Source organism: Eretmochelys imbricata, chromosome 7 (genome assembly GCF_965152235.1).
Source record: "Eretmochelys imbricata isolate rEreImb1 chromosome 7, rEreImb1.hap1, whole genome shotgun sequence".
NCBI classification, from domain to species: Eukaryota; Metazoa; Chordata; order Testudines; family Cheloniidae; genus Eretmochelys; species Eretmochelys imbricata.
The window spans coordinates 15,031,514-15,044,746 of NC_135578.1; positions in this window are offsets into that span (position 1 = coordinate 15,031,514).

Sequence of the window (13,233 nt, forward strand, 5' to 3'; positions counted from 1 at the left end):
TAACCTCCAATATGGAATTACACATATGTATATTGTAAAAAGAGACCAATACAAAGATTGAGATAAATAAACCACACAATATTACTTTAAGGCATGCTAAAATAAAAAGATTGTAAAGTGTAATCTGCACTCGTTTCCCCCCGCCCCCAGGACTGAAAGCAATTACATACATTGTTGCTAAATCTTAACATTCAGATGCAGTAATGACCACTGAGTATCAGGATGGAGGCGACGGATCATATGGCCTGATTGTGCAAGGGTTGCACAACTCCTGAAGGTGCAGAGCACATTCAGCTCTCAATGACTTCAATAGGATTTGAGGGATACTCAGCACTTCCCAGGGTGGCTCTTCATATTGAAAGATCAAACCCATAATAATGATGACACATTGATCATATATTTAGTCACAAGTGAAATGTGAGAACTAGCACATTTTCTACCATGCTATTTTCCCTTCTCACACTTGGTTGAGCAGGACTTGCTATGACATGCTGAAATTATGCCTTATGTTTCTTTTGGGACTATGGAAAAAACTCTTGGCCTGCTCTCCCTCCTTATGAATTTTATGGCAAAAGTAATAAATCATCATCCATCATCATCATGATGGAGCAGGACTAGCCTACCATTTAAACATGTAACGCAAGTGAGTGCATTCACTGCTTTCCAGGTTGTGGTCAGATTTTAGGGAGGCGAGGGAAGAGAGGTTTTGAGGTTTCTGTTTTGTTCTTTTGTTCCCCCATTTTTAGAACTTGGCCATTCAAGTGCAGAGCACTTTGACAGATGGTGAGCTTAGCTTGGGCTTCCATAGCAGTTGAGGTTTCAGGATCCTGACAAGAGCAGTCAGAAGGGTCAAACCTGATACTGAGAATAGCAGAGGAGTTGATAGTCAAGTTCCAGGCTGGGGACGATACCAAGGATCAGATTCTGGGTCAGGTGGTGAGGTCCAAACCAGGCTGAGATCAAAACCAGGAGTTCAATGGAATGGTACTGGCAGCTATGGGAGGTTGGTCCTGTTTCCTGAATGCTTCCTGGAACCTCCCTTGGATTTTATAGGGCAGGGAGCCAATCAGGACCCATGAAGCTGCTGCCTGGCAGACCCCTGGAGGCAGGACTTCCTATGGTCTGTCCACAGCAGGTCATAGGTGGTAAAGCTGAAGCTGGTTATAGCTGCCATGGGGTGGCAACATGGAGGTGTTCACTGCCTCGCAGCTCTTCAAGTCTGGATACAAGACCTGCTGGGCCTTACGTTAGAGCACTCAACTTCAAAAGTACCTCCCGTATAAAAAAAAAATTTTTTTTCTTTGAAGACCAAGGCAAGATATGTTTAGACAAACTTGGCACCTGATCCCACTGATTTCCATTGATTTCACATGCAGTTGAATCAAGCCCTAACGGTCCACAATTTATGCTTTGCAAGCAGTTTTCCTCTCAACAGAAACAGGTTTTTTCCCCAAATTAGTTGACTTTAGTAATGGATTCAGAAGTGAATAAGATAGCACAGGATATTATTGCATTGTTCCAGTTTTCATGGTGCTCCTATCGTATTTATGATCATTACCATTTTAAGTAAAAACAGACTAATGTCTTTCCCTTCAATAATGACAGGTTTCAGAGTAGCAGCCGTGTTAGTCTGTATTTGCAAAAAGAAAAGGAGTACTTGTAGCACCTTAGAGACTAACAAATTTATTTGAGTATAAAAACTTTCGTGAGCTACAGCTCACTTCATCGGATGCATTCAGTGGAAAATACAGTGGGGAGATTTATATACACAGAGAACATGAAACAATGGGTGTTACCATACACACTGTAACAAGAGTGATCACTTAAGGTGAGCTATTACCAGCAGGAGAGCGGGGAGGGGCGGGGGGGGAAGAACCTTTTATAGTGATAATCAAGATGGGCCATTTCCAGCAGTTGACAAGAATGTCTGAGGAACAGTGGGGAGGTGTGTGTGCGTGTGGGGGGGGGAAATAAACATGGGGAAATAGTTTTACATTGTGTAATGACCCATCCACTCCCAGTCTTTATTCAAGCCCCAGTTAATTGTATACAGTGTGCAAATTAATCCCAATTCAGAAGTCTCTCGTTGGAGTCTGTTTTTGAAGTTTTTTTTGTTGAAGAATTGCAACTTTTAGGTCTGTAATCAAGTGACCAAAGAGATTGAAGTGTTCTCCGACTGGTTTTTTGAATGTTATAATTCTTGACGTCTGATTTGTGTCCATTTATTCTTTTACGTAGAGACTGTCCAGTTTGACCAATGTACATGGCAGAGGGGCATTGCTAGCACATATCACATTGGTAGATATGCAGGTGAACGAGCCTCTGATAGTGTGGCTGATGTGATTAGGCCCTATGGTGGTGTCCCTTGAACAGATATGTGGACACAGTTGGCAATGGGCTTTGTTGCAAGGATAGGTTCTTGGGTTAGTGGTTCTGTTGTGTGGTGTGTGGTTGCTAGTGAGTATTTGCTTCAGGTTGGGGGCTGTCTGCAAGCAAGGACTGGCCTTTCTCCCAAGATCTGTGAGAGTGATGGGTCTTCCTTCAGGATAGGTTGTAGATCCTTGATGATGCGTTGGAGATGTTTTAGTTGGGGGCCGAAGGTGATGGCTAGTGGCATTCTGTTATTTTCTTTGTTGGGCCTGTCCTGTAGTAGGTGACTTCTGGGTACTCTTCTGGCTCTGTCAATCTGTTTCTTCACTTCAACAGGTGGGTATTGTAGTTGTAAGAGTGCTTGATAGAGATCTTGTAGGTGTTTGTCTCTGTCTGAGGGGTTGGAGCAAATGCGGTTGTATCGTAGAGCTTGGCTGTAGACAATGGATCGTGTGGTGTGGTCTGGATGAAAGCTGGAAGCATGTAGGTAGGAATAGTGGTCATTAGGTTTCCGGTATAGGGTGGTGGTTATGTGACTATCGCTTATTAGCACCGTAGTGTCCAGGAAGTGGATCTCTTGTGTGGACTGGTCCAGGCTGAGGTTGATGGTGGGATGGAAATTGTTGAAATCATGGTGGAATTCCTCAAGGGCTTCTTTTCCATGGGTCCAGATGATAAAGATGTCATTAACGTAGCACAAGTAGAATAGGGGCATTAGGGGACGAGAGCTGAGGAAGCGTTGTTCTAAGTCAGCCATAAAAATGTTGGCATACTGTGGGGCCATGCGGGTACCAATAGCAGTGCCGCTGATTTGAAGGTATACATTGTCCCCAAATCTGAAATAGTTATGGGTGAGGACAAAGTCACAAAGTTCAGCCACCAGGTTTGCCGTGACGTTATCGGGGATACTGTTCCTGACTGTTTGTAGTCCATCTTTGTGTGGAATCAAGGATCTACAACCTATCCTGAAGGACGACCCATCACTCTCACAGATCTTGGGAGACAAGCCAGTCCTTGCTTACAGACAGCCCCCAACCTGAAGCAAATACTCACCAGCAACCACACACCACACAACAGAACCACTAACCCAAGAACCTATCCTTGCAACAAAGCCCATTGCCAACTGTGTCCACATATCTATTCAGGGGACACCACCATAGGGCCTAATCACATCAGCCACACTATCAGAGGCTCGTTCACCTGCATATCTACCAATGTGATATGTGCCATCACGTGCCAGCAATGCCCCTCTGCCATGTACACTAGTCAAACTGGACAGTCTCTACATAAAAGAGTAAATGGACAAAAATCAGACGTCAATAACAACAACATTCAAAAAACCAGTCGGAGAACACTTCAATCTCTTTGGTCACTCTATTACAGACTTAAAAGTTGCAATTCTTCAACAAAAAAACCTTCAAAAACAGATTCCAATGAGAGACTGCTGAATTGGGATTAATTTGCACACTGGATACAATTAACTGAGGCTTGAATAAAGACTGGGAGTGGATGGGTCATTACACAAAGTAAAACTATTTCCCCATGTTTATTTCCCCCACACACACACACACGCGCACACACACCTCCCCACTGTTCCTCAGGCATTCTTGTCAACTGCTGGAAATGGCCCACCTTGATTATCACTACAAAAGGTTCCCCCGCCCCGCTCTCCTGCTGGTAATAGCTCACCTTAAGTGATCACTCTTGTTACAGTGTGTATGGTAACACCCATTGTTTCATGTTCTCTGTGTATATAAATCTCCCCACTGTATTTTCCACTGAATGCATCCGATGAAGTGAGCTGTAGTTCACGAAAGCTTATGCTCAAATAAATTTGTTAGTCTCTAAGGTGCCACAAGTCCTCCTTTTCTTTTTCCCTTCAATGATTCTAAATAACTTCAAAAATGTTTTGATCCTCTGTCTAATCTTTTAATCTTAAGATCTGTAAGCAATAGCTGCATTTCATTCAGCATTGTTTATGCAAATGGTATTAACTCATTTATCAACAAGTTTCTACTTTTTCCTCCTCAGTGATATAGGTAGCATTAAATTGGACTTTATGCACATTTTTCTTCCTACTATTTGACTTCTATGAATAATAACCAGTGACAATTCTTGTTGGGAAGCAGCATAAATTAACAGCTGTCAGAAACTCTCCTTTGTTAAACTCAGTATGAATTCATGCCCCCCAAAAAACTGGGGTGGTGGTGGGGAGGGGGATATAAAAATTATCTTTGCTGCAACATGTCCATTATGAATATTACTGCTAGCTGTTAAGGATTAATCAGTATTACAATATTCATATATCCTACATTCACATTTTCATTTCTTTTCTGAAAATATGATATGCTTCTCCTTTGAACAGTGAGTGCTCAGACTTGAAACGTCAGTCATTTGTGTATTTCATCCTGTGTGTGTGTGTGGTAAATTTATCCATCTTTTTATTTTCTAGTTCATAACCCTACTTTTTCAGCCCTTTCTGACTGGTAGCAAAATGCCATGCTCATAATTTTGCTGGATTTTCTCCTTGCACTTGAATGATTCTATATGTGTTTTCCTGATAAAGGAAATCATCAGAAAAAGAGCATACTTGCACAAATGTCCTACCTAGTGACTCTGGATAGAAATGGATGTAATTTATTGGGTCAGTAACATTTCACAAGAGTTGTTGATTTTGTAAAAGTTCAAAGGCATGCCACTATAACCAAGGAATGACTTTCTATACCTTTTCACAATATTTAGCTGCACACACCAAGTGGAAACACACATTTCAGATTCCTAGCCATCTGAATATTATGAGAAATACATCCAGATTGTAAACCATTGCCTTTGTATTTCACTAAACTGAATGATTGAAATCAGTTTTCAGTATTAACAGTGACATGTCTATAGTTATATGCATATAAAACAATTGTTTTTAACAATTGTGTGGGTTCGGTGTTTTGTAAAGTGAGGGCCCGCTTGAGACAGATTCTACTGCTTATAGGCATTTTGGAAACTTTCCTACCACCACAGCTCTGACAAACACGCACCAATCCAGACTTAACCTGTTAAGAAGCCTGATGTTCTGGTCCGACTGCTCTCTTGAATAGAACAGAGACTGCAAATGGTGTGGCCATTTTGTGAAGTTAACAAATGTTCCCTAGAGACTGGAATGAGATCACCTTCTGACCTAAGACAAATTCAAACCTAAATCTCCCTCACGGAGATGGTACTGCAGTAACACGCTGTCAATTAGCCCCTCCCCCAATAAGGCAATTAAAATGCTGCTATAATTAATTGCAAACAAAGACATTATATCCAAACCTCTGAATGGCACAAGTCTTATCTTGTAGCTCAAAAGCACTGCCTAACAGAAGAAAACAAAGAATCATTGTGAGAAAACAAATCAGTACTATTTTAAACAAAATTTGATATGCTCCTTTTCATACCAAATGTACATTCTACACATTGCAGTGAGTTATGGTAGATACCAGATGTGCACGGACTATCAAATGCTGTAATAATGCATACAAATTAAGCATGCTAAAGCCTGTATATGGTTCCATGTGTTGTGAAACTATCGATTGTCAGGTTTCAGAGTAGCAGCCATGTTAGTCTGTATTCGCAAAAAGAAAAGGAGTACTTGTGGCACCTTAGAGACGAACCAATTTATTTGAGCATAAGCTTTTGTGAGCTACAGCTCACTTCATCGGATGCATGAAGTGAGCTATAGCTCACGAAAGCTTATGCTCAAATAAATTGGTTAGTCTCTAAGGTGCCACAAGTACTCCTTTTCTTTTATCGATTGTCAGACACAAGTCCCTTTTTTCAAATGCCAGGTTGTGCACTAAAAACATGTATATTAACAGCCACAATATGTACTTTCTGCTTTTCACTTTGCTGTAAACTTTCATCTATGTGTTCTTAAGCCACAAATGTACACCTCAGATTTGGGCAGGCCACAAAGAAGGATGACTCACCTTCACTCGGGACAGCATGAGCCAGGCTGCTCCATATAGAACAGCATATTCCCAATCACATGGAAGGAGCCTGGAACAATTCCAAGAGCTGCAGACACCGGATTACTTCTGCAATACATCCTTAAGCACTGCATCAGTTTAACATTTTTCAGTGCTGATACCTAATCCAGTCAGGGTGTGGGGAGATAAAGATATTGGGATCAATAACTGAAGTTTGCAAGCTGCAAAGATTTAAAACAGTATAAGACTATTTCAAAAGACTTCTCTCAAGTGGAAGAAGAAATGATGGAAGGAATACCCAACTGTGGCCAAGATATACAATGGGGCACTGTGTCCTATTAAATAATGTGTGCGCTAAAATGTTTTGATGTTTGACCTGGTGAGGATTGCAGATGCGATGTTGAGTAAATATAGGTGAACAAAGGTAACAGACCAGCTCTATTGTTCTGGCAGCCTATCAGTTGCTAGGGTTTCTTCCTTTTCTGGGAAAAGGGGAGAAAGAGCAAACTGGTACAAGAATAATCTTCCAGAAAGATAATATATAAATGGTGGAGGAGTGGTGGCTGCTGAGGCTTTCTTCCCAGCTGGAAAACATTAGATTTCTGCTTTTGAAATGGTGGGCTTCCTTAGAAACCCTCAACTGGCTTTTGAGCTTTCCAGAGACTGATCTAGCTGAGGGAAGTTGGTTCTAAACTTGAGATGAAGGACACTTTCATAAATAAGAGCGATGGGGAGAACAATACTGGAGGTTGGCTTAGAGGATCTGTGTAAACCTCCTGCAAATGGTCCAGAATCTTGTTTTTTTTAAGAGACTTTGTTAGTGCTGGTAGGAGTAATAGGAGACCTCAGTTTGAAAAGGGACACCTGTTTGTACTTAGGGTATTTTTGTAACAGATTCTTCTGTATGTGGAACTGGTCTGGAGAGCTGCAATAAACCTTAGTGGCATAGGCACATATACATGTGTGCAGATATACATATTGTAGACGTACTCATAACCATAAGTTTTTGGCAATGTTTCAAAACCCCATAAATAGGAGGGCCTGCATGCTGAAATTAAATATAATAAAGATATCTAAAGGCACATACACAGCTAGGCACTTTAAATCCTTGTTTAGCATGTTCAGATCTTTAGTTCGGCCGTCTACAACTCAGAGATGGGCCAGAACCAAAACTCAGAATCTAAATCACACCCTCACCCAGCTGGATCTAAGCACAGTGAACTTTATGAAAGTGCAAGATCTGGATCCCAACTTCATGGTCAAGACCCAAGTCTACCAAAAACACTAAGCATGCAAACAAGATTTTAAATATTGACTTCCTCAAACAGTATTGTGGCATGCTGGCATATTAAACTAGACTTCACAAGTTCGTATCTGTTATTGAAGAAGGTCTCAACTGTCCGCAGAGATCTTGATGATATATAAAGGGACTGGAGGGCTGGGAGAAGAAAATCCCCTCATAACTTCAGGACAAAATAGAGAAATAAAATAGCTAGATGGAGAAGAAAATTGAACCCGAGTTTCCCGATATCCAGGCTAGCACCATATCTACTGGACCATCCTTCCTCTGCCGTTGATATGAACAAGAAACTTCAGTGGTGTGCCAGAACTGCTCTTAGTTCAAAAGGTCCACAGTCTCCTAGATCACTGCCATTTAAACTTATAAAAATGTCTGGGAAACATCTTCTTCCTGACCTGCTCCCAGGGAGAAGGTCTGGGTTTGGCTAGTATACACTAGTCTTTTGCAGGGAAGACACAGGCATTCTGGGAGACCAGAAATCATGAAAAGAAAGAGAGCACTATGCAGACTTGAACTCTGTCATGTAAGGTTAACCTTTGACCTTTGTAAGTTATGTTTCCCTGCTCAACCTAGCACAGCTTCCTCTAGCTGCATCTACATGAAAATAAGAGCAAAAGCTTTTCTTGATTTTTATTTGTCTCTTTCCTCTCTTTTTTAAATAAGCCACACGTTTTACTGTAACATTAATTAGGATTGGTTTTGAATGATTTGGATTTTGACAGCTATTGCCCACACGTTCCAGGGAACAAAACATCCCCTACCTTCAGGCCAGGAAGAGAAACCATAAAAGATTGGTTGGCTTGCAATCACCAATGTCAGCCAAAAGGGAGGGGCTGTCTGTTCTAGCATGTGTCTTAACTAAAAGACAGGGATCAAAGCTAACAGAATGTGACCTCTGACTTGGAGGTATGCGACATGGAGACACACAGTTATAGGACGCACAGTGGGTTCAAAAAAAAAAAAAAAAGGCACAGAAAGAGTCACTTTCCTCTAAGACTGAATAAGGAACTTTATTAGCGAAAGGGAAACTGAATTATCCCGGATGTTGTTTGGTAGCGTTTCTGCCATGAACCTTCCTCAAGTTGGCTTAATATACATATTTAAAGAAACTGAACACACACAAAGGCTACAGAGATATACAATCAGGGTAAGTACATGGAAGAGTCATTGCCCACTTCCAGCTTCTACCGCTGGATCCAGGGGTTATGAGGAGATATAGGTCTCTCTCTTCTGAGGTATTGAGGCTTGTTTCTGTTTTCCGACATAGGTCTGGCATCAGAAATCAGGGAAAATCAGATTTTTGACTAGAATGTAAAGGGAGTGGAGCACTCTGTATTTGAGCAGATATATATCTATTCCCTGTTAGGAGGCAGGCATAAAAAGCAGGGGATGGATATAGGAATCATAGGCCAGACTTGTGAATGATGAATATCCACATAGGAATGATAGTTGCAGTCGTTCCCTAAGGATTGTAGCTTTTTCCTGATCCACTCCTCTCCTAGAGATGTCCATGCCCTTAGCAGTTAAATTTTCTTTTTAAACATTTACCAAATTCACTGTGTTCTAATACATGAAGATGATCGAGTGGATAATTTACAGGGCAAAACACAAACAGTGATAGAATCTGTAAACCAATGTTTCCTAAAGGACTATCTTTTCCTGATAGAGAAGGTTACAGCTACCTATTAGGTCTCCCTTTTATTGCACATAGTCCCATTTCATTCATATTTAAATGCTTACCAATGATAGGTATGTTACACAAAGAACAGCTTTATCTGAGTATGTTCATTCAGAATCTTTGTCAGAAATGCCTTTTATATAGACTGTTCTGTCATGTGTCGCATGCATCATGATTACATGATTCTAATGCCATCCATTTAGGTTATTAGAGACATCCACTATTCGTCAGAGAACAGTAACCAACATGATGAGAAGCGTCCATGTGCTGCAGAGCTCTCAAATGACAATGGAAGAAAAAGCAAGAGGGAATGTGGAGATCTAATATACAGTATATACAAATTCACTAATAACCTCAGATGCCATTGTGGCATTTTAACTCTACAGCCCAATGTCTGAAATATATCTACACACCTTGCAGCACGACTGGAGACAGTCAATTGAGCAATACAACATATGGGTAAACATATTTCTTGCTGACCTCCTTAGGCAATCAGCTTGTGGCCTGAGCCAGGAGTTTCATTAGAACAGTTTCATAGCTCTGTTTGCTAACGTTGGCAATTAATTCACCCAGATTTCCCGTGAAAGAATGCTTAGTTTCCCACATCTTGATCTCATGATGTCCCAGCTCTGAAAGAACAGAGGCATAAACAGCTTGGGTGACCATACATCTATTGATTAGAAGCCCAGACTGATTTAAAAGAAACACAGTAACAGGACATGTCCAATTGAGCCTATGGAGCTGAGCTAAATCAAGCATGCAGCAAGTATACTTAACAGCCTCATTAGAGAATCTTGGCCATCTTTAATGTTAACAGAAATTCTGTTTTCAAAACTCCTCAGTGGAAGGAGCTGTCTGGAAACACACACGATTATTCCTGTGCCATTTAATTTTAGTGTACGCTTTAACCTATCACCACCAATGCCTCCTTGTTAAACTATATAATAAACCTCAAGCATTATCTTATGATGACTGGGATACTGCAAGATAAGGCACAGAACACTAGTAGCATTAAATGCCTCTGGCGTAAGCCAGTTTTAAATGGTTACATGCTCCCTTTCTGTTACACATGCAAAGAGCCATTCTGCCCACTTCATTCATTAGCATCTTGGGTGCTGTATAATGGCACTGTATTAAAAAAAATTAAAATAAAAGAGAAAGAGAGAGGAGCTAAAGCTGAAAAACATGGATGTAGATTTTGAAGGAGTTCAAAAGTTCTGAAGCTGGAAGGAGTTCAGATACAAAGTCTGGGTTCAGGCCCAAATCTGGAAGGCTCTCTTTCAATAGTCAGCAAGCGAGAGAACGTTCAGGTGCCAGAACTGAGACAGACATGCTTTAATTATAAAAATTTCAACATTTGGCACAGGGTTCACAATGGAGAGCAATGTGTTAAAATAGGAAAATATGAATTAGACCTGCCACTCCATCCTTAACTGTACAATATCGCAACACAGGATCATACTCTGGCACCCCATAAACGGCAGACAGGAAGCAGGTGCTTGCACTCCTGGAGCAAGGGGGCAGGCGAATACAGAAGGAGACACTCCATAAGCCAAAAGGCACATAGCTGGATGGGGTAAAATAATAGCTAGGGTCCTCCCAACTTCACAACCATGAAAAACGTATCACAAACCATGAAATCTGGTCTCCACTTGTGAAATCTGCTCTTGTGTGCTTTTACCCTCTACTATACCAATTTCATGGGGGAGACCAGAGTTTCTCAAATTGGGGGTCATGGCCCAAAAGGGAGTTGCAAGGGTCACAAGGCTATTTTAGAGGGGGTCACGGTGTTGCCCCCCTTACTTTTGCGCTGCCTTCAGAGCTGGGCAGCTGGAGAGCGGCGGCTGGAGAGCAGCGGCTGTCGGCTAGATGCCCCGGTCTGACAGCAGTGCCCTGCCAGCAGCAGTGCAGAAGGGTGGCAATACCATACCATGCCACCCTTACTTCTGCTAGCTGTCTTCAAAGCTGGGTGGACGGCAGGGCCGGCTCTACTGTTTTTGCCGCCCCAAGCAGCACGCCGAATTGCCACCACCGCGAGCGGCTGAAGACAGAAGCTGCCGCCGAATTGCCGCTGCCGCGGAAACGCTCTAACAGCACACGGACTGCCGTCCCTTGCAGATTGCCGCCCCAAGCACCGTCTTGGAACATGGATGGAGCGTCGCGGCTGCTGACTGAGGGCCCAACTCCGCAGGCAGTAGCACAGAAGTAAGGGTAGCAATACCACCTGGAGGCCTATGTAGAATTCATTGTTACATAAGAACATAAGACTGGCCATACTGGGTCAGACCAAAGGTCCATCAAGCCCAGTATCCTGTCCTCTGCCAGTGGCCAATGGCAGGTGCCCCAAAGGGAATGAACAGACAGGTTATCAAGTGATCCATGCCCTGTCACCTAATCCCACCTTCTGGCAAAGAGAGGCTAGGGACACCTAGCCTGTTACATTTCATTGTGCTCCTCCTCAGCTTGCTACACATGGCTGACTCTTGCTATTGTTGTAAGATGATGGGGTTTTAAACAGACCTTGATATATGTTTTTTACACACAATAATATACTTGGTTTTGTGCCAGGCACAGCAAAAGAGTAGTGGTGGATTCTTCCACCCCAACAATTGTCTGACATAATATGGACTGAAGAAAAGGTGGGAAAACCTATTCCAAAGAGGATCTTGTAACTAATGGAAATTTCCTAATGTGTAGCTATAAGCTGCTGCTATGTTTTCCTCTCCACTGGCACTCAGATGATCCCATTCAAGTGCATCATTATTTTTTCATCATCATCATTTCCTCTAGATACTTTGTGTCATATCGCATTCATGTAGATCTTATCATATGGCACTTTCCATTGTTTGATTATTTTGGTCATAACAATAAACCATTTTAACATCTACAGTTGCTTATGCATACAGTGTATTATGTATAAGTTTATTATGTGTAAATATAATTAACAGCCAGTTTATCATCCCACTTATTCAGCACCTTCTTAGCCCTCGTCTCGTTCTCTCTTAAGACCTAACTGTGTGTGAAAGTCAGAACACAGTTTATATATAGATCAGACGGAGACTGATTCAGCTAATGTTATAAATGATACTTGTGCAATATTTTCTATTCAGCCCACCCTAGACTTGGAACTACTTGCAGTTATGTGAGTATGCCAATATTAGTCCAGTAGAAATTTCTCCACCAGGATCCAATTTAAGACTCCCATGATTAAAAAGTTGCTTTCCAAATAGCCATATGCTGGTATAAATCAACACTCTCCTTAAGGACCCAACAGAACATGCGACACAAAGAAAATTGCTCAATAAAGTCTGGAGGTTTTGAAACATTAGCAGCTTTCAGCAGGTATTGGCAGGGTATGATCATCAAAATGTTTAAATGCAGACTTGCAGTTTTATGGATTGGTCTTATGGATGTAACTGAGGCCACCTTCAGGGACAGAAGGCAGAGATGGGTGAGCGCATAGGTCCCGACTTCCTCAGTTCCTGGGCGGTACTTGACCCTCCACTCCGCCCTAGGCCCCACCTCTACTCTACCCCTGCCCCTCCTCTTCCCCCCCCCATGCCGCCTCTTCCTGCCCCTGCTCCTCTCCCACCCCACCAGCACTTCCTGAATGCCACTGAACAGCTGATTGTGACGGACAGGAGGCACTAGGGTGAACAGATGTCCTGATTTTATAGAGACAGTCCCAATATTCAGGGCTTTGTCTTCTATAAGCACCTATTACCCACCACCACCTGTCCCGATTATTCACACTTGCTACCTGGCCACCCTAGGAGGTGCTGATCCACGAGGCTGCTGAGCACCCACTATTTTTCCCCTATGGGTGCTCCAGCCCCTGAGCACCTATGGGTGAGTGAGAAAACCCTGAAAGACCTAACAAACAATAACAGCTAGAAGAAAAATTAAACCATGGGAACCGCATC